Raw genomic sequence first — 20,817 nt, 5'->3', positions numbered from 1 at the left:
AGTCTTGAAGTCTTGAGTCTAAATTCTGTTCCGTCAGCTGTTTTTGCACCATGTACATTGCTGACACAAAATACTTTCTGATGAAAATTATGCTGTTGCCAATTGTACAAACAAGAATGAGATCTCTTTTGATAGTATTGTATATACTGATTACCAGTGCTTTAAGTGGTCCAAAAGAAGTGCCGGTACTCTAATATTTTTATTTAAATTTTTTTGCTGACTTCCCTCCTCCCCTGAGGTAACAACAACTATATTGAAGGGGTTTTATATACAACGTAGAGTTGGCAACTTCTGGAAAAGAAAATAAGGGACACTCAAAATATGTGTACTGTACCACACAGTGTATGCCATTTCAGTGTCTGCAGTTAAGTGTGTGTATAAAGGCTCTCAGACAAACACATTCTAGTGATTACTGGTATGTGTGAAAAAGCCAATCATGCAATTATGATCACTAATGTCACACTTTTTGATTGAACATTTTTTTATTCTAATGCTAACGGCTTCAACTGGGAATTTAACAGTTTTCAGGCTGAAAATGACATTTATTTGGAATTAACATTTTTTATATTTTGTATATATATGCAATATATGGCCCACAACATATTCAAACTCATATAGATCCCACGTAAAAACTGTTTGTATAGATCAAGCGCAGCATTAGTTCTGGCAGGTCATGTTACACTGCAAAAAAATGCTTTTCTTACTTAGTATTTTTGTCTTGTTTCTAGTCAAAATTTCAAAAAAATTCTTACATTAAGAAACATTTACTAGACAAGTAAAAAAATATTGTCTTGTTTTGGGGAAAAATAACTTAAAATTAAGAGTTTTTGCCTAAAATAAACAAAATAGTCTGCCAGTGGGGTAAGCACAATAATCTTGTTTTAACATTCTTTTGCTTAACCCACTGGCAGATTATTTTGCTTATTTTAAGCAAAAACTCCCTTAATTTTGAGTCATTTTTTCCCAAAAGAAGACAATAATTTGTACTTGTTTTTCGCATGAGCTGACTCTCAGCTGTTCACACCTAGTAATACAACACCTATTGCCCGCAACCAAACTACCAGTCCAAACTGTATGCTATAATTGTCAATTATCTTTGATGATAGTGGTCCTGATTTTAAGTGAGGATTATGTAGTTACTATATAAAAAGATTTTACGAAATATTCCTTCATTTCGTTTTTGCGAAGTGTTCATGTGACATATATTGTTAAATAGTATATTATAAAAGAGTATATTCATTTGTGTCAAATGAATAAAAAGATTTAAACAGAAACTCCCTTGTTTTTATTGTGTCAATGAGCCACTTTCAGCTTAATTTGTCATGAGAGAGTTCATCTGCTGTCAGAAGAGAAAACAGCTCAACATTGTTTTGTTTTATAAGAAGAAGAAAAAAATCAAACATTTGTTTCAAGGTTGGTTTCAAAGATAATAAATTAATTTAATAAATGGGAAGATTGGACGAATATATCCCTGTTATTTTGCACTTGTATGAGCATCAGTGTATTGTTTTTTTGTTAAATTTGTTATGGCCAGACAGATGATTTTCTCAAAGCATTAAAACGTAAAAATATTTCACACTAAATATCAGTGTGCTCTATTACTGCCTTCATATGAGGAATGCAAAGCAGTGTTTTCCATTTGGAGGGAAAAAATAAGCTCTGATTATAAAAACCCCTTTCTGAATTCTGATTACAACCATCTGAGCAGGATCCAATAACATACAGAACAAAAATTGCCAATTTATTATGTATGTACACCAATCAGGCATAACATTATGACCCAATGTGTTGGCTCCTCTTTCACTGGCAAAACAGCCCTGACCCGTCGAGGCATGGATCCAGTAAAACCCCTGAAGGTATGCTGTGGACGTGGTAACTGCAGTGGTGGAGGAAGTACTGAATCTCAGTACTTAAGTAAAAGTACAAATAACCAGAGCCATATTTACTTAAGTAAAAGTAGAAGTACTACAACGACAATCCTACTTAAGTAAAAGTAAAAAAGTACTTGATTTTAAATGTACTTTTAGTATTAAAAGTAAAAGTAGTTGCATAACAATTTATTCCCTTAATGTCTATATTCTAATAATTAAAAAGAAGAAAACAGTATGGGCTGTGGCGTTTTAATTAAGTTAGTTTTGGATTAATGTAGGCTAATTGTGCGTATCTTCTGTCGCCCAGTTTACATTCTGACTCACAATATCACGGTGATCTGCAGAGTTAAATATCAATATTCAAAAGTAACATTTTCATCAGCTTTGATGTATGTAAATCTTCATATTTATGAGGATTAATCTTAAATATAGGATATGCTTCAGCTTTCCTTTTATATTCTTACATTTGATCAATAAATTAAATTAGAATAACGCTATAGGGTTGTTAAATTAAATAATTTACACTGACAAATTACAACTGCATTAAATAATGTTATGAGATTGTTTTAACTATATTTTTAATACAATAAGAAATGTTGGAAAGAATGTTTAAACATGAAACTAAACTACCAGTAGGTGGCGGCAGGTCTTAATGAGTGAGTCATTGAGTCGGTTCGTTCAAACGGCTGATTCGTTCATGAATGAAGTCGTTTACGAACAGGTCATTGAATCTTTGATTCAACCGATTCATTCAAACGCTGAATCATTCATTACCACACTATTGCTGTGAGATGCGTTGTGGTTCTGATGTGGAAATATGATCTGATCTTGGAAATATTTTGGCTGCTGTAATAGAACAATAGCAGTTTATATTGCATCTAAAATGTAAGTGACTAAATTTAATTAATTGTTTTTGGAACTGTCATGAAATCAGTGTCACATTTTCAGTCGTGATGGTATTCAGGAAAACAGCACTCTTGGTCGTATAATGTGATGTTTTTTAACTGTATTATACGTTGTAAAATATAAAAACCTTCACATTTTGAATATTTACTGCAGTATGTTACTGGCATTCTCTTTACGAGCGGCATTGGCTTGTTTCCATTTCTCCTCAAGAGGCTCAGTTCATACATTAGCCTATTATTATCCATTAATTATCCGAACAAACCTTAATCTCGAGTCCTGAAACTGATCAGAAAATGTAACGAAAATGTAACGAAACGTTGTAGAAATATAGCGGAGTAGAAAGTAAAATATTTGCTACAAAATGTAACGAAGTAAAAGTAAAAAGTATATACACTGTAACAACAACGACTGTGAGCTTAATGTCTCGGGGAATAATTAACTCAAAAGGGATTTAATATTCAATATTCATGAATTTATGAATATAATTTGCTAGTCGTTCATTACGTATTAAAATTTTCCGATAGGGAAAAATGTTTAATTAAATACAAGTAACCCTTTGCGGAATTGCTTGAAATTATCTTACTAAGTTTGTCCTGCAAATTAGTTACAGACTTTCAAATCAATTCTCAATAAGGGATTACTGCTTTACGAGCGCATAAGAAACATTAACTTTACTGATCAGGACAAAGTCAATATTTCAAATGGTCGTACAAGTTACTTTTAGAGCTGCAACTAACGATTATTTTTTCTGTCGACTAATCTAACGATTATTTTTTCGATTAGTCGACTAATCTAACGATTTATTTTTTTACCCTTTGAAATTTTTCCAAATTCTGTGGCACCCCCTCACATAAGTTACGCTAGAGGTGTAACAGTACAGACTGCTCACGGTTCGCTCTGTATCACAGTTTTGGGTTCACGTTTCAGTACAGTTCGGTATTTGCTATGTTCAGGGGAAAAAGGACTACTGTCAAATGAAAATAAAGAAAATAAGAACAGATAACTTAAATAGAAGCAGCAGCACAAATAAATACTATTGAGCAAAGATGAGAATAAAATAAACAATGCTTTTCAGGTAGGTCCAACATTAGTTTTTAGGTAGAGAAATGGAATGAAGTAATCAAAAGTAAATAAATAACCACACATTTAACTGTTTAAAATTAAAAAAAATAATCCTTTTTAAACTTACAAAAGCTATTCAGTCAGGAGCAGTGAGTGATGTCTATCTTTTGTTTGACATTAAACAGACAGCAGTAACGGCTACTGCCCCTTTAAGACCCACGGATAGTCGTCGTATTTTTTTTATAAAGTTCACTTAAGGCATAGAGTAGGCTATGACATTTTGACATACTTTTTGTGAGTTTGTCCGTTTTTAGCACAGGATTTGAAAGATAACTCAATATTTTTTATGCGCGCTTTGGGACGAGTGCACAAAGACAGATCTTCTCATTCGAGTCTCCTGGCTACACGGGGGTGATGACGGTGAAAATGACTGCTCATATTCGGACGTACAGCAGCACTCGTATGCGTTTTATAAAGTTTACAAAGAGAGACCGGTTTGCCCACGTTTTTCTTTTATTATCGCTGTTGTTGTAGTGCATACCTGAGGAGTCAGCACGTGTATCCATCGACAGAAACATACATACAGCATTATTTTCAAGTTACAACCCATATTAAAGAAGCGTGATCAGATGTGAGATGAACCGAAGTGTAAGTGCGTCCCCGCAACTTTTGCTCGGGATCCCGGTTGGGAAACACTGGTCTGTATTGATTGACACCGCGCTGGTTTGTTTAGAATTATATGAGCGCCGTGACCGCGCGCTGCCTTGTTTTACGGTCGAATGCAACGCGTGTGAGTGAGTGAGTGAGTAAGAGACGCGCAAAAGGGCGGAGAGAGAACTTAAGGAAATGCAGTTAAACGAATATGCGTGCGTCTTTTAAATAGCGTAAAAATGAATGAGTGACGAATGTGGCGGCCGTTATTGATTATGTGGCAGTCCGCCACAAATTAGTCTATGTGTGGGATACACTGTTTGGCCTCTGTTTTAAGTATTCCCATACTTTTGATATTCGCGGTCTAGGTTTTTGTGATAGAACCAGGAGCAGAAGCCAACATTACGCGAGATGAACGTCTGACACGACGACGCGTCGACGCATTTCAGGAACGTCGACGTATTTCCGTAGTCGACGTCATCGATGACGTCGACGCGTCGTTGCAGCACTAGTTACTTTACTAAAATAGTAGCATGAGCAGTTAGGTAACTTTAGATCGCAAGTTTCATTGACTTCGTGTATGTGGCAGAATAACAGATTCAACTCATTAAATGTCTTTTGGAGGTTTAATAAACACAGACTAAAAATAACACTACAATTCACACAGAAAGTACACACTAAATATGCATCAAGAGAGTAGAAATATAGATAGTAACGAAAGAATACATAAACGAGAATAATGAATAGACGAGAGAGAGAGAGAGAGAGAGAGAGAGAGAGAGAGAGAGAGAGAGAGAGAGAGAGAGAGAGAGAGAGAGAGAGAGAGAGAGAGAGAGAGAGAGAGAGAGAGAGAGAGAGAGAGAGAGGGTGGGTGGGGGAACAGCTTCCTTCAGTTCATCAAATACAACCTTCACGGAGTTAACTTGTCCCAACGGGAAAATAACACACCCTCTTAACAGCAGTTTGAATTTGGAAATAAGAATACTTGCTTTAGTTTTGGCTTCTCGCGTGTGCGTGTGTTCCGAGTTCAAATGTCCTGCGTGTCCGGCGGTTCTTTCCGAGGTCGGGGTGGGGCGGGTGGTTGCTCTAGAGATGCTCTGTGTTCTCCCTGAAGAAATGCCCTCAGGGGTAGGAATTTGATGCGATGCAAAAGCAAAGCGAGGAGGGAAGAGGAGGAAGAGACGAGGGGAAGAGAGAGCGTTGGGGCCTGCTTGGGGGGCCTGCATTGGTGGCCTGGCTCAAGGGCCAGCCACGATGACGTGTTGGTTCAGCCAGAGAGAGAAGAGAGAGAGAGCGGGGGAGGGCATCCGAGCACCTCTTTTTAAGGTCTGGGAGTAGTCCTGCCCTCCTGGGGTAGACTTAACTAATGAGATTGTTGGGATTTTCAAGCGGGAAATGCCTCTGGAGATTTTATGGCTTAAATTAGTATTGATCAACATGCAAAGTCATTGATAATCATGTGCTTGAGCGAGCAACAAAAGGCAGTTGGTAGTAACCCTTGCTGCAGGTAGAGAAGTTAGTCTAGAGCCCAGAATGGAGTGAGTATATATATATATATATATATATATATATATATATATATATATATATATATATATATATATATATATATATATATATATATATATATATATATATATATATATGGACACATTACTATGTGTAATGTTTTTGAAAGAAGTTTCTTCTGCTCATCAAGCCTGCATTTATTTGATCAAAAATACAGAAAAAAATGTAATATTGTGATCTTATTACAATTTAAATATTTGGTTTTCAATTTATTATATGTTAAATTACAATTTATTTCTGTGAAAAGCTGAATTTTCAGTATCATTCCTTCACCGTCACATGATCCTTCAGCAATCATTCTAATATTCTGATTTATTATGAGTGTTGGAAACAGTTCTGCTGCTTAATATATTTGATGAATAAAAGGTTTAAAAGAACTGCATTTATTCAAAATAAAAACATATTTTTTAAATAATATAAATCTCCTTTACTATCAATTTAACACAGTGTTTCTCAAACTTTTTCAGCCCAAGGACCACTTTATCTTCCAATTTTTTTTCTGAGGACCAGCTACAGAATCCCACTCTAACACGCCCCCCAAAACCAACAAAATAGGAAGGATAAGCTAAATTTAAGTTTAATATGCAACTGTTTTAAGTCAAAAACGAATCATTCAAACATAAATGCAATAATTTGATCAGAAATTATTATATACATTTTATATATAAAAAGTCTTCCACATAAACCTGTATTTAAATTTTACAAAAATGTAACAAAAAAAAGTTAAGGGTTAGTTACTTTCAGATTCAAATAGATGGTTGGGTTAGGTATGGGGACAACTTACCGTTAAAGGAGACTTTCAGGTCCAAATCTCTGGAAAAAAGAAGAAAGAAGAATGTGACGTGCTAAAGATGTATAGATATTCTTATGCCTCTCCCTGATTGGGTAACGGTAGTACAAGACAAAAACATTCAAACTGATCTAATATGTATAACGTTAGCTTCATGGAGCGTACACACATACACGCCGGTGGAACGACGGACTAACGGCAGTTCGCGGTTAAACTAGTGTCACAGGCCGGAGCGGACCGCCACATCGGCGCGAGTCCCGCTCCTCCCCTAGTTTCCACCCCGAGGAGGTCCCAGAAACACCCCAATGACCAGACGGACGAGGAACAGGGTAAGTTAAGAACCAATATTTATTTATCTTTAAAAGAGATTTATGAAGAGGGGAAGGGGGAGGGGATACTAAAAAGGGGAACACCAGTCCTCCAGGACTGGGGCCTTGGTTTCTCGAGTCGCTCCTGGTTTTCGACAGATCTTCCCAGCTCTCTCTCTCTCGTCGTCGTTCACGCCTAGGTTTACAGGTGAGTGTACAGGCGGTACACTGGGCTCTTAGCTTTGGGCATGCAGGTGAGTATACAGGACCATACACTGGGCTCTTAGCTTTGGACGTGCAGGTGAGTATACAGGACAGTACACTGGGCTCTTAGCTCTGGGCATACAGGTGAGTATACAGGACAGTACACTGGGCTCTTAGCTCTGGGCATACAGGTGAGTATACAGGCGGTACACTGGGCTCTTAGCTCTGGGCATACAGGTGAGTATACAGGCGGTACACTGGGCTCTTAGCTTTGGGCATACAGGTGAGTATACAGGACAGTACACTGGGCTCTTAGCTCTGGGCATACAGGTGAGTATACAGGCGGTACACTGGGCTCTTAGCTCTGGGCATACAGGTGAGTATACAGGCGGTACACTGGGCTCTTAGCTTTGGGCATACAGGTGAGTATACAGGCGGTACACTGGGCTCTTAGCTCTGGGCATACAGGTGAGTATACAGGCGGTACACTGGGCTCTTAGCTCTGGGCACACAGGTGAGTATACAGACGGTACACTGGGCTCTTAGCTCTGGGCACACAGGTGAGTATACAGGCGGTACACTGGGCTCTTAGCTCTGGGCATACAGGTGAGTATACAGGCGGTACACTGGGCTCTTAGCTTTGGGCATACAGGTGAGTATACAGGCGGTACACTGGGCTCTTAGCTCTGGGCATACAGGTGAGTATACAGGCGGTACACTGGGCTCTTAGCTCTGGGCATACAGGTGAGTATACAGGCGGTACACTGGGCTCTTAGCTCTGGGCATACAGGTGAGTATACAGACGGTACACTGGGCTCTTAGCTCTGGGCATACAGGTGAGTATACAGACGGTACACTGGGCTCTTAGCTCTGGGCATACAGGTGAGTATACAGGCGGTACACTGGGCTCTTAGCTCTGGGCATACAGGTGAGTATACAGGCGGTACACTGGGCTCTTAGCTTTGGGCATACAGGTGAGTATACAGGACAGTACACTGGGCTCTTAGCTTTGGGCATACAGGTGAGTATACAGGCGGTACACTGGGCTCTTAGCTTTGGGCATACAGGTGAGTATACAGGCGGTACACTGAGCTCTTAGCTTTGGGCATACAGGTGAGTATACAGGCGGTAGTACAAGACAAAAACATTCAAACTGATCTAATATGTATAACGTTAGCTTCATGGAGCGTACACACATACACGCCGGTGGAACGACGGACTAACGGCAGTTCGCGGTTAAACTAGTGTCACAGGCCGGAGCGGACCGCCACATCGGCACGAGTCCCGCTCCTCCCCTAGTTTCCACCCCGAGGAGGTCCCAGAAACACCCCAATGACCAGACGGACGAGGAACAGGGTAAGTTAAGAACCAATATTTATTTATCTTTAAAAGAGATTTATGAAGAGGGGAAGGGGGAGGGGATACTAAAAAGGGGAACACCAGTCCTCCAGGACTGGGGCCTTGGTTTCTCGAGTCGCTCCTGGTTTTCGACAGATCTTCCCAGCTCTCTCTCTCTCGTCGTCGTTCACGCCTAGGTTTACAGGTGAGTGTACAGGCGGTACACTGGGCTCTTAGCTTTGGGCATGCAGGTGAGTATACAGGACCATACACTGGGCTCTTAGCTTTGGACGTGCAGGTGAGTATACAGGACAGTACACTGGGCTCTTAGCTCTGGGCATACAGGTGAGTATACAGGACAGTACACTGGGCTCTTAGCTCTGGGCATACAGGTGAGTATACAGGCGGTACACTGGGCTCTTAGCTCTGGGCTTACAGGTGAGTATACAGGCGGTACACTGGGCTCTTAGCTCTGGGCATACAGGTGAGTATACAGGCGGTACACTGGGCTCTTAGCTTTGGGCATACAGGTGAGTATACAGGACAGTACACTGGGCTCTTAGCTCTGGGCATACAGGTGAGTATACAGGCGGTACACTGGGCTCTTAGCTCTGGGCTTACAGGTGAGTATACAGGCGGTACACTGGGCTCTTAGCTCTGGGCATACAGGTGAGTATACAGGCGGTACACTGGGCTCTTAGCTCTGGGCATACAGGTGAGTATACAGGCGGTACACTGGGCTCTTAGCTTTGGGCATACAGGTGAGTATACAGGCGGTACACTGGGCTCTTAGCTCTGGGCATACAGGTGAGTATACAGGCGGTACACTGAGCTCTTAGCTTTGGGCATACAGGTGAGTATACAGACGGTACACTGGGCTCTTAGCTCTGGGCACACAGGTGAGTATACAGGCGGTACACTGGGCTCTTAGCTCTGGGCATACAGGTGAGTATACAGGCGGTACACTGGGCTCTTAGCTTTGGGCATACAGGTGAGTATACAGGCGGTACACTGGGCTCTTAGCTCTGGGCATACAGGTGAGTATACAGGCGGTACACTGGGCTCTTAGCTCTGGGCATACAGGTGAGTATACAGACGGTACACTGGGCTCTTAGCTCTGGGCATACAGGTGAGTATACAGACGGTACACTGGGCTCTTAGCTCTGGGCATACAGGTGAGTATACAGGCGGTACACTGGGCTCTTAGCTCTGGGCATACAGGTGAGTATACAGGCGGTACACTGGGCTCTTAGCTTTGGGCATACAGGTGAGTATACAGGACAGTACACTGGGCTCTTAGCTTTGGGCATACAGGTGAGTATACAGGCGGTACACTGGGCTCTTAGCTTTGGGCATACAGGTGAGTATACAGGCGGTACACTGAGCTCTTAGCTTTGGGCATACAGGTGAGTATACAGGCGGTACACTGGACTCTTAGCTTTGGGCATACAGGTGAGTATACAGGCGGTACACTGGGCTCTTAGCTCTGGGCATACAGGTGAGTATACAGGCGGTACACTGGGCTCTTAGCTTTGGGCATACAGGTGAGTATACAGGACAGTACACTGGGCTCTTTGTTTCAACTCACAGATCCGTAGTCAGGCAGAAGTCGGCCTTAGTGCTTCCTCTGATACAGGGCTTTCTCTTCGACCTAGGGAGGGATCGCTGACAACGTTTGATAATTCTTCGGTGGACACACATCAAAGGAAAGACTCACCCACTGCACTCCACACACACTCACGGTGAATTAGGGTCAGGATCACCACATTGGGCCGGGAGACAAGTCCTGGGTAGTAGAACGGATCAGTGCAAAAGATGACCATATGAAAACGTCAAGACCACAATCTTTCCACACGCTCCTTCCTCTTTTCAATACATTCCCAATGCCTTCTTAATGTAAACAATTTCTCCAAGGCAGTAACAATACATATCAACACAGTGGTTTCAACCATGAACGCTTCCAACACTTAGCTCATGTTTTCTTCAGCCCAATACTTCATTCTCGCTTCGCCCGGTCTGTATCATCCGCCTCGGGACGTCCCTCTGATCCACCGGTCGCTTCGTCTCACCCACCGCGATCGCCCAAATCAACTGCGCTCACCCTGCAGCGTTGGCCCGAATCAACTTCACCCCCCGCCCCCGTTTGCCGGGATCACTCCACCCTTTGCAGGGATCAACTCCCTCCTTGCCCGAATCAACTCTCTACTCCTGTTCTCCCAGTGCCTTCTTTATATGCCTCCTTTGCTCTGATTTGTCCACCCATCGATCGCCACGTCCAATACACACACCTGTTCCCAATAACACGCTCTTTTCGTTGCCCGGAGTTACCGGAACTGATCGTGTGTTCCCTGTGCAATGGTCCGGGCGGACAATTTCCGCCATTTTAGGTTCCGCCATTTTAAGTTCCGCCATTTAAAGTCACTCCGTGACACTAGTCTGCCCGTAACGTTACACTTAACGGCGGTTCGCGGTTAAACTAGTCTGCCCATACGTCTACACACACAAATAAGAACGGCGTTTGACGGTTAGCTAGCACTAACTCCGGTTCGCGGTTAAACTACGTTAGTCTGCCCATAACACATAATTAATTAACACAATACGTATATGGACCAGAGTCAGGCACACTCAACATTTATTTAGGAATTTTCTAGTTATAAAATGTGACTTCAAAAACTTTGCTTACCGTCTGAGCTGTTATGCCCAAATTCAGTCGAATCGGTCCAGGTCAGAACCATAGACAGTAAAAGAAATGGACACAGCGACCCCATTGACGTCTACGGCGAAATAATGAAGTCAACCTAGGGGCACTCACTTCCTGATGGCTGAGCGAACCGCGCCGGCTCAGACTGAGCTTGAGGACGTAGATGTGACGTGAGCCTCCTGTCTGACAGCTGTGAGTCTTCTAGTAGATGTGGAAAGGGAAAGCTGAATCACGTTGTTTAAATATTTTCTCCCGTTGCTTTTGGCTCACTATGGGCTTCTACCCATTCTTCCCCCTTGACTTTATCAGACTAGTCTCCAGGACATGTCTCCACGTCCCCCCGACCTTCTCATAGACAGTAAAAGATTGCCTGCGAGCGTCTCCTCTGGTCTATACGGTAATTTCTCAACTGTGCGACAGGGTCGCGTTGGTTATGACGCAATCGTTAGCCTATTTTTACAAAAACAGCTTCTGCGGGGCGATAGTGTAAGAGGTAATGGAGCCTTTTATACATTGTCGTGTTTCTTTAGAAATAAACAATGGACAAATGGAGTCTTTAAACGTCTCAGATGTAAAGTTATTCACTGTCAAAGTGACTCAAAAATGAATGGGAGTCAATGGGATGCTAACAGCAGGTGATGGCTTGGTTAGCAATGGCAGCCTCTAGGGGTGGAACGCTTTCCGAGCGCTAGATTACCCCCTTGGTCAGAACCATAGACCGTAAAAAAATATGGACGACTCGACATCATCCGTTTCCGCTTGCCATAATTGAAGCTTTCAGGCAGCCTTGCACGGCGCGGACATCTTGGGACCGAGTCTGCGCAGTAGCGATTTCGGGACCGGAGTTGCGCAGTAGAGCGCAGGAAGTAGAGCAGGAAGTACAGTCGCGATATCAAAAGCCCGCCCACACTCTCGCAGATGCAGATGTCAGAACCTGCGAGGCTGACGATGACGACACAGACCCACTTCGCGCACGCGCAAGCAGGTGTTGTGTGGAACCGTCAGAGCCTATTGGCCTTTGTGTGATGGACAGTCGCCATCCTCCAATCAAGCCATACATCTTGTATTCGTGTGTGTGTGTGTGTGTGTGTGTCCATATATATATATATATATATATATATATATATATATATATATATATATATATATGTGTGTGTGTGTGTGTGTGTGTGTGTGTGTGTGTATGTTTGTGTGTTATTTTTTTAATTTTAAGCGGTCTGTTAATTTTTTTTCCAGAGCTGTGTAGGATATATATATAGCTCTGGAAGAAAAATTAAGAGACCACTTAATATAAAAATTAACTTAATATATACAACTTAATATATAAAAATTAAAATGCACCAGAATGCAGGAAATCACATCTACAAAATTTAAAATTGTATGGGGGAAATGTATATCCCCAGACCCCCACACAAACAGCCCCACATATACACAGCCGCCACTGCATATATTGTTCTTGTATGGAATGACTAACCAAAATGATCAATCGGACTTGCTGTCAAAGTAAGCCATAAGATGTAGAAAGTGCTCAACAAACGTTTAATTCAGAGTTGATATTTCAACGTTGTATCATTATTCATGTATCAACTCTTTTTCAACAGTTAATTGATCAGCATTGTTTGGACGTTGTTCCAACGTTATTTTTCTACTAAGATATTTCAACAAAAATTTTAAAAGTCATGGTTGTAAAAATAATGTTGATTTGACGTACAACTCAAAACTTGTTGATATTTCTATGTTGAATTCTTAGTGAGTTAACAACATCAATTCAACTATTTGGTGTTCAACGTTGTTTTGACGTTGAAACAATTGTAGTAGGTTGTGGGAGTGGCTATGGTTAACTTATGAGCTACTCGTAATTAAATTAATGTGCACAGGTGATGCGGGTGAACCCTGATTATTTATGGAATGGGTGCGGGACGTTCGAGAGGGACGGTGTGATTTGCGTGTGCGAGGAGCTCTCATTTGTGGGGAACGCTAGACGGCCGCTCGGGACAAATAGTGTCTCCGGCGGTGAAGATAGTCAGTTAGTGGGGGGCAAATGAATTAGAGAGTTAGGGGTTCAAGCGCTGGATAGGAGAGCTCTTTAAAGACACAGAATTACCTGCTAAGTGATCTGACCTGCACCCGGACTGTGGAGGATGCTGAACCGGAGAGAATAATTTAAGCCTACTATGATGCAATCGACAAGGGGAACCCCCGAGTGACTTCCCTGCTGACGTGATCCCGTCCCTTACGACTGCACCCATAACCAGGGGGCTAACGTGTTTTATAAAGTGTTGTGTTTTAATTAATAATAAAGCAATTGATTGTAAACTGCCATCCTGGTGTAGTGTTCTCTGCCTCCATCATATTCGGTTGTTACACTGGTGGCAGCGGTGGGATTAATCCCTACTAATAATAAAAAAAAAACGGCTGGATTATGGAGGGTAGAGATGCGCACCGGGATGGGTCAGTGGCTGCCTCATCTACACCAGCAGCTATTGCATCTTCTTCAGTAGCCACAGCTGCGTCTTCAAACTTGTCTATTGCACGTCCGGTATTTATGCCGGAGACCTTTACTGGTACGGGCCGGGAATGGTCCGATTGGAAGGAGCAGTTTGAAATGGCAGCTGTGGTGAACAATTGGAATGATGGAATGAAATTAAAGTTTATGGCACTTTTATTATCAGGGCGCGCTCGAGATATTTATAGTGGCCTTCCATTAGAGGCCAAGCGCAGTTATGTTCTATTGAAAGATGCTTTAGGGAAATGTTTTGAACCATGCGAGACCGCGGAATGGAATCGGGTTAGTTTTTCGTCACGTAAGCGTATGCCGAATGAAACTTTGCGTGAATTTGGTAATGCGCTTCGGAGGTTGGCTACTAAAGCATATCCTTCAGTGGGTTCAGATACGCAAGATCTATTGGCTAGAGATCATTTTATTACACATGTGGGAAATGGGGAAACTCGTATGCGATTACGTAGTGTTAAACCTATCACTTTAGAGGAAGCCATTAATATTGCAGTAGAATTTGAACTTATTCAGGGGTTAGAACAGTGCACGGTCCCTTCTGATGCTAAAATACGAGGCCTGCAAATGTCTGTGGCAGAAAGTAAGGTAGATGCGCTAACGCAGGTGGTGGATGCGCTTCGTAATGAAGTACAGACGCTACAAAAATCTGTGCAGCAGCTCCTAGAGGCGGTCCCATCATTAAAAGCCGCGCCACCTGTAAGTAATGTTGAGCAACCAATTATTAGTAGCGCTGGGAATAGGCAGGTGCAACCCTTAGGGGGTGGTTGTTGGGAATGTGGTTGTAATCGGCATATTAGGAGAGACTGCCCTTATGTGCAGGGAAACGGGAGGGGGCAGGCACGATAGGCCAAATGCCTGCCCCAAGTCAAGAACGTTTTTGTCAGTTGGCCTCATCGTTTCAAGGCAACCCTGGGATTTTCCTTGCGGCTAAATTAGGTGGGTGTGATGTTAAATTGTTACTTGATACAGGCGCACAAGTTTCCATAATACCGAAACAAAAATGGCTTACGATCACAAATGGGGGGGGCCGGCTCGAACCTCATGAGGGCGTGGTGAGTGTAGCTAACGGAGGGAGGATGCTGATTTTGGGGCGTTGGCAAACTGTTTGCCAATTTGATTCTCTTGCTGTCATCGCAGAGTTTCTTGTGGCGGAGTTGGAGCCTCAAGAGATTCTGCTTGGCGCGGACTTTTTGTTAAAATTTGGCGCTGTTATTAATCTGGATCAAAAGAGCTGTCGGTTGATGGGAAAGCAAGTTCCCCTCCTGTGTACAACTAATAATGATATGCAGTCCTGCGATGTGATTGTGCACGCTGATACATCTGTTCCACCCCGTAGCGAGGTTTTGATTACGGGGGCGGTGGACTGTGCGTTTGACAGTTTGCAGGGCATGCTAGAACCGTCGGCCTCTTTGGGTAACCATTGTGACCTTTTAGTTGCAAGGGTGGTATGTAGGGTGGAGCAGGGTTTGTTGCCCGTTCGTGTAATTAATGTCACTGATGATACCCATATTTTAAAACGGGGAATGAAAGTTGGTACGTTATTTTGTGATGCTGTGGTAGAGGGAGGTTGTGTGTCTATGGGTAACGCGCTCTCCGTTGACTTGCTTATAGAACGGCTAAATCTGCACGAAAAGGGGTTTGGTAATGCTGAAATGCGCGCGGTGCGCGAATTATTGTGCAAGAACATGTCGGTGTTTAGCATAAATTATGCAGATTTAGGGAGGACGCAAGTAATAACGCATCAGATTGAGACGGGGGATGCTAAACCCATTAAATTACCTCCGCGTCGTGTTCCTCTCCATTTACAAGCTGAAGTGGCTGACCATATTAAGGATATGCAGGTAAATGGAATTATTCAGCCGTCATGTAGTCCGTGGGGAGCGCCTGTGGTCCCTGTACGGAAGAAAGATGGGACACTTCGTTTTTGTGTCGATTATAGGCGGTTGAACGATGTGACCCAGAAAGACGCGTACCCTTTACCGCGTATCGATGATGCGTTGGATAGCCTTGCTCATGCCCGATGGTTTTCCACTCTTGACCTGGCCAGTGGTTATTGGCAGGTCGAGGTGGACCCTCAAGATAGACATAAGACCGCATTTATAACACGACAGGGGCTATTCGAATTTAATGTCTTAAGTTTCGGATTATGCAACGCACCAAGTACGTTCCAGCGCCTTATGGATTTGGTGTTGGCGGATTTGCAGTGGACAACTTGCCTCGTTTACTTAGATGATATTATTGTCTTTGGCAGGACATTTGGGGAACATCTACAACGGCTTGAGGAGGTCCTCTGTAAATTACGCCACGCTAATCTAAAGGTTAAGCCGTCGAAATGCGCATTGTTTGCCACTCAAGTTAATTATTTAGGACACGTTATATCAGGAGAGGGAGTACGAGCAGATCCAGCTAAAATTGATGCGGTGAGGCAGTGGCCCGTACCGGTAAATCAATCTGAGGTACGAAGTTTTGTGGGGTTGGCATCATATTATCGACGTTTTATTAAGGGGTTTGCTGAACTTGCACGACCATTACATCGCCTTACGGAGAAGGGTCGAAAATTTAAGTGGGACGATGAGTGTCAACAAGCGTTTTTACAGCTTAAAACAGCTCTTGTGACCACCCCAGTTCTCGCATACCCAGACCCACATAAGGCATTCATTCTGGACACTGATGCAAGTGATGTGGGGATTGGTGCAGTTTTATCACAGGAGGTGGATGGCTTGGAGCGGGTTGTGGCGTATGCGAGCCGAGCTTTAACGAAACAGGAACGCAAGTATGCCACTACAAAAAAAGAGTTACTTAGTTTGGTTGTATTTACTAAATACTTCAAACATTATTTGCTCGGGAAAGAGTTTGTATTGCGTACGGACCACAGCTCTTTAAGATGGCTTCATAACTTTCAGGGCCTAGAGGGGCAGCTGGCTAGATGGGTTGAACAGTTGGCCAATTTTCAATATATAATTGTGCATCGGCCTGGGAGAAAGCATGTTAATGCGGATGCGCTTTCACGATTACCATCGTTTGGCCGTAAGCGAAGAGACGTTTTAGATCCGCGTTTGGATGGTAGCGCATCTGTCTGTGCTGTGCGGAGATCGGCTCCTTCTGAGGAAGTCGAGATTGAGGATGAGTTGGTAGGGGCACAGAAGACGGATGACGTTTTACGGCTGGTGGTTCAGTTGTGGTTGCGGGGGGAGGAGGGGCTTGCGGAGGCACAGACTAGAACGGAGGTGAAAGGATTTTTGCCTGTGTGGAGCCAATTGGCGCTTGAGCGAGGGCGGTTGGTGCGTAAACCACCCTTGAATACTGATGCGGCGTCAAAAATTCAAGTGATCCTTCCAAAGGTAATGGTCCCAGATGTATTGCAAATGTTGCATAATTCGGCAACAGGTGGCCATCTAGGAGTGCAAAAACTACAGCCAAAGGTAAAAGATCGGTTTTATTGGCCTGGGTGGTTTGGGGATGTAAAGAAATGGTGCAGAGATTGTACCGAGTGTGCTTCTCGTAAGTCCTCAGGTCTAAATGTCCGTGCTCCCTTACAGCTTTCTTACGTTTCTCGGCCTTTTGAACGGGTAGCGGTAGATATTTTGGGGCCTCTGCCTATGTCTGAGGGGAAGAATAAGTATATCCTGGTTATTGGGGATTACTTTTCGAAATGGACAGAAGCGTTTGCACTCCCAAATCAAGAGGCAGTATCTATAGCTAAGGTTTTTGTGCAGGAGTGGGTGTGTAGATTTGGGGTCCCACGCAGTATTCATTCCGATCAAGGTCGTAATTTTGAGTCAACATTAATGACGGAATTATGTCGTCTATTGCAGATGCATAAAACGAGAACGACAGCGTACCATCCGCAATCGAATGGCATGATTGAACGTTTTAATCGGACCTTGCTTTCTATGCTGTCGCTGTTCATAGATAGTAATCAAATGAATTGGGACATACTCCTGCCCTATGTTATGATGGCCTATAGGAGCAGTACGCATGCTACTACAAAGTTTTCACCGTATAGGGTTCTTTTTGGACGGGAAATAGTTCTGCCTGTTGACGTTGTCCTGGGAGTGGGAGAGATGGAACGTTTCGATTCCGTAAATGAGTATGTGGGGAAAGTAGCTGAAAGTCTGTCTACTGTAGCAGAAGCTGTGAGGATACACCAATTTAAGGCATCAGGACGGCAGAAACAATGTTTTGATTTAAAGGTTTCTCATCAATTTTATACAGAAGGAGAATTGGTGTGGGTAAACAATATGGCCCGTAAGCGGGGGCTATGTCCGAAATTACAAAGGCATTTTGTGGGGCCGTTTGTTGTCATGGAGCGAGTCACGGATGTTTTGTATCGAATAGCCCCGCGAGAGAAAGGATCTGAACGAGTTGTGCACTTTAATCGTCTTAAGCCATATGTCTCCAATTCTTTCGTAGGGATACCTGAAAAGCTGACTGATTCGAGCCTGTTGTTGGATCCTGCGTTCACCCCTGACTCTGCGCTGCTTGACTCTGCGCTGACTCCTGATTCTGCACCGCCTTCTGATTCTACCCTGTCGTCGGGTTCTGCGCTGACTCCTGACGCTCCATTGCCTCCTGATTCTACCCTGTTGTTGGATCCTGCGCTGCCTCCTGACTCTGCGCTGCCTCCTGACTCTGCGCTGCCTCCTGATTCTGCGCTATCTTGCGATCCTGCGTGGCTGGGTAATACTTTGCGGGATGGTGTGCCGCCTTCTGCCCCTATTTTTCTCTCTGTCCCTAGGCTGGATATGTCTGCTGATCTCGCTGGGGATGGTGCTACGGAGTCTGTAGCCCGTGAGGCACAAAATGGACTGATTGAGGGACGGTTGGTGCGGGCCAGAAAGTTACCAGCTCGGTTGAGGGATTATGAGTTATCTGTTTGACTCGAGGACGAGTCTCTTTTGTCTGGGAGGGGGATAGTGTAGTAGGTTGTGGGAGTGGCTATGGTTAACTTATGAGCTACTCGTAATTAAATTAATGTGCACAGGTGATGCGGGTGAACCCTGATTATTTATGGAATGGGTGCGGGACGTTCGAGAGGGACGGTGTGATTTGCGTGTGCGAGGAGCTCTCATTTGTGGGGAACGCTAGACGGCCGCTCGGGACAAATAGTGTCTCCGGCGGTGAAGATAGTCAGTTAGTGGGGGGCAAATGAATTAGAGAGTTAGGGGTTCAAGCGCTGGATAGGAGAGCTCTTTAAAGACACAGAATTACCTGCTAAGTGATCTGACCTGCACCCGGACTGTGGAGGATGCTGAACCGGAGAGAATAATTTAAGCCTACTATGATGCAATCGACAAGGGGAACCCCCGAGTGACTTCCCTGCTGACGTGATCCCGTCCCTTACGACTGCACCCATAACCAGGGGGGTAACGTGTTTTATAAAGTGTTGTGTTTTAATTAATAATAAAGCAATTGATTGTAAACTGCCATCCTGGTGTAGTGTTCTCTGCCTCCATCATATTCGGTTGTTACACAATGTTTTTTCATAAACTGACATTATTTCAACTACATTTAAACGTTTAATGTCAGTTGAATGCCAGCTGGGTTCTTTTCATAGTGCATCCTGGGGCCATGTGTTCCCCAGGTAAGCGATGCGCACGCACCCGGCCATCCACATGATTTAAAAGAAAACGTAATTCATCAGACCAGGCCACCTTCTTCCATTGCTTTGTGGTCCAGTTCTGATGCTCACGTGCCCACTGTTGAAACTTTTGGCAGTGGGCACCCTGACTAATCGATCTGCAGCTATGCAGCCCCTTACGCAAGGGGGTAATCTAGCACTCTGAAAGCGTTCCACCCATAGGGGCGGCCATTGCTAACCAAGCCATCACCTGCTGTTAGCATCCCATTGACTATCCACAATTTCTGCTTGTTTCATTTTAGTTTCTTTTGTATATGAACACTCTCTGCGTTTAAAACACCGACTAGCTCTTCACTGCAGGGTTGTATTATTGAAAAAACAAGCTCTAGGAGTCGCACGATAACTACGTACACGTTGTGGCATTAGTTTTGGCTTTTGTTCACACAGCGCTCGTCCCGGATCGAACCCCACAATGTTACTAGGTCCCCGACCCGGGTTCAATTTGGTACCCGGGACGTGGTTGCTTTCACACAGAAGGTGACCCGGCAATGTTCCGGGAATATTGAAAAGATTTCACTTTCCACTACAACTGTCAGACAGGTTGCTTACGTCACATCTACGTCGTCAAGCTCAGTCTGAGCCTGTGCAGATCGCTCAGCCATCAGGAGTGCCTCTGATTGACCTCATTTTCCGCCATTAAAGTCATTGGGATAGCTGCTCTGTCCATTTCTTTTACTGTCTATGCCCATACGCAACATACTGCGATGCACTGTGTATTCTGACACAATTCCATCAGAACCAGCATTAACTTCTTGAGCAATTTTAACTAAAGAAGCTTGTCTGCTTGATTGGACCACATGCGCCAGCCTTCACTTTCCACGTGCATCAATGAGCCTTGGCCGCCCATGACCCTGCTGCCGGTTCACCACTGTTCCTTCCTTAGAACACTTTTGATAGATACTCACTGACCACTGCAGACCACACCACACCACACAAGAACTGCTGTTTTGGAGATGCTCTGACCCATAAAGACCCATAAAAAAATAAAAAAAATAAAAAAATTATATATATATATATATATATATATATATATATATATATATATATATATATATATATATATATATATATATATATATATATATATATATATATATATAATTATAATTACACTCAGTGGGTTGTTGCCAGGGCTGTGCACAGACATTTTGAGGGGCAGTGGCCCAAACCAAAAAAGGGGGCACTATAATGGGGTTGAGTCATCTATAGCTATAGATAATGAATATCAATACTTTTACAATCATATTGTAAATTGTTAGGC

This window comes from Pseudorasbora parva, chromosome 6 (assembly GCF_024679245.1).
Source record: "Pseudorasbora parva isolate DD20220531a chromosome 6, ASM2467924v1, whole genome shotgun sequence".
Lineage (NCBI taxonomy): Eukaryota > Metazoa > Chordata > Actinopteri > Cypriniformes > Gobionidae > Pseudorasbora > Pseudorasbora parva.
This window is presented reverse-complemented; position numbering follows the sequence as displayed.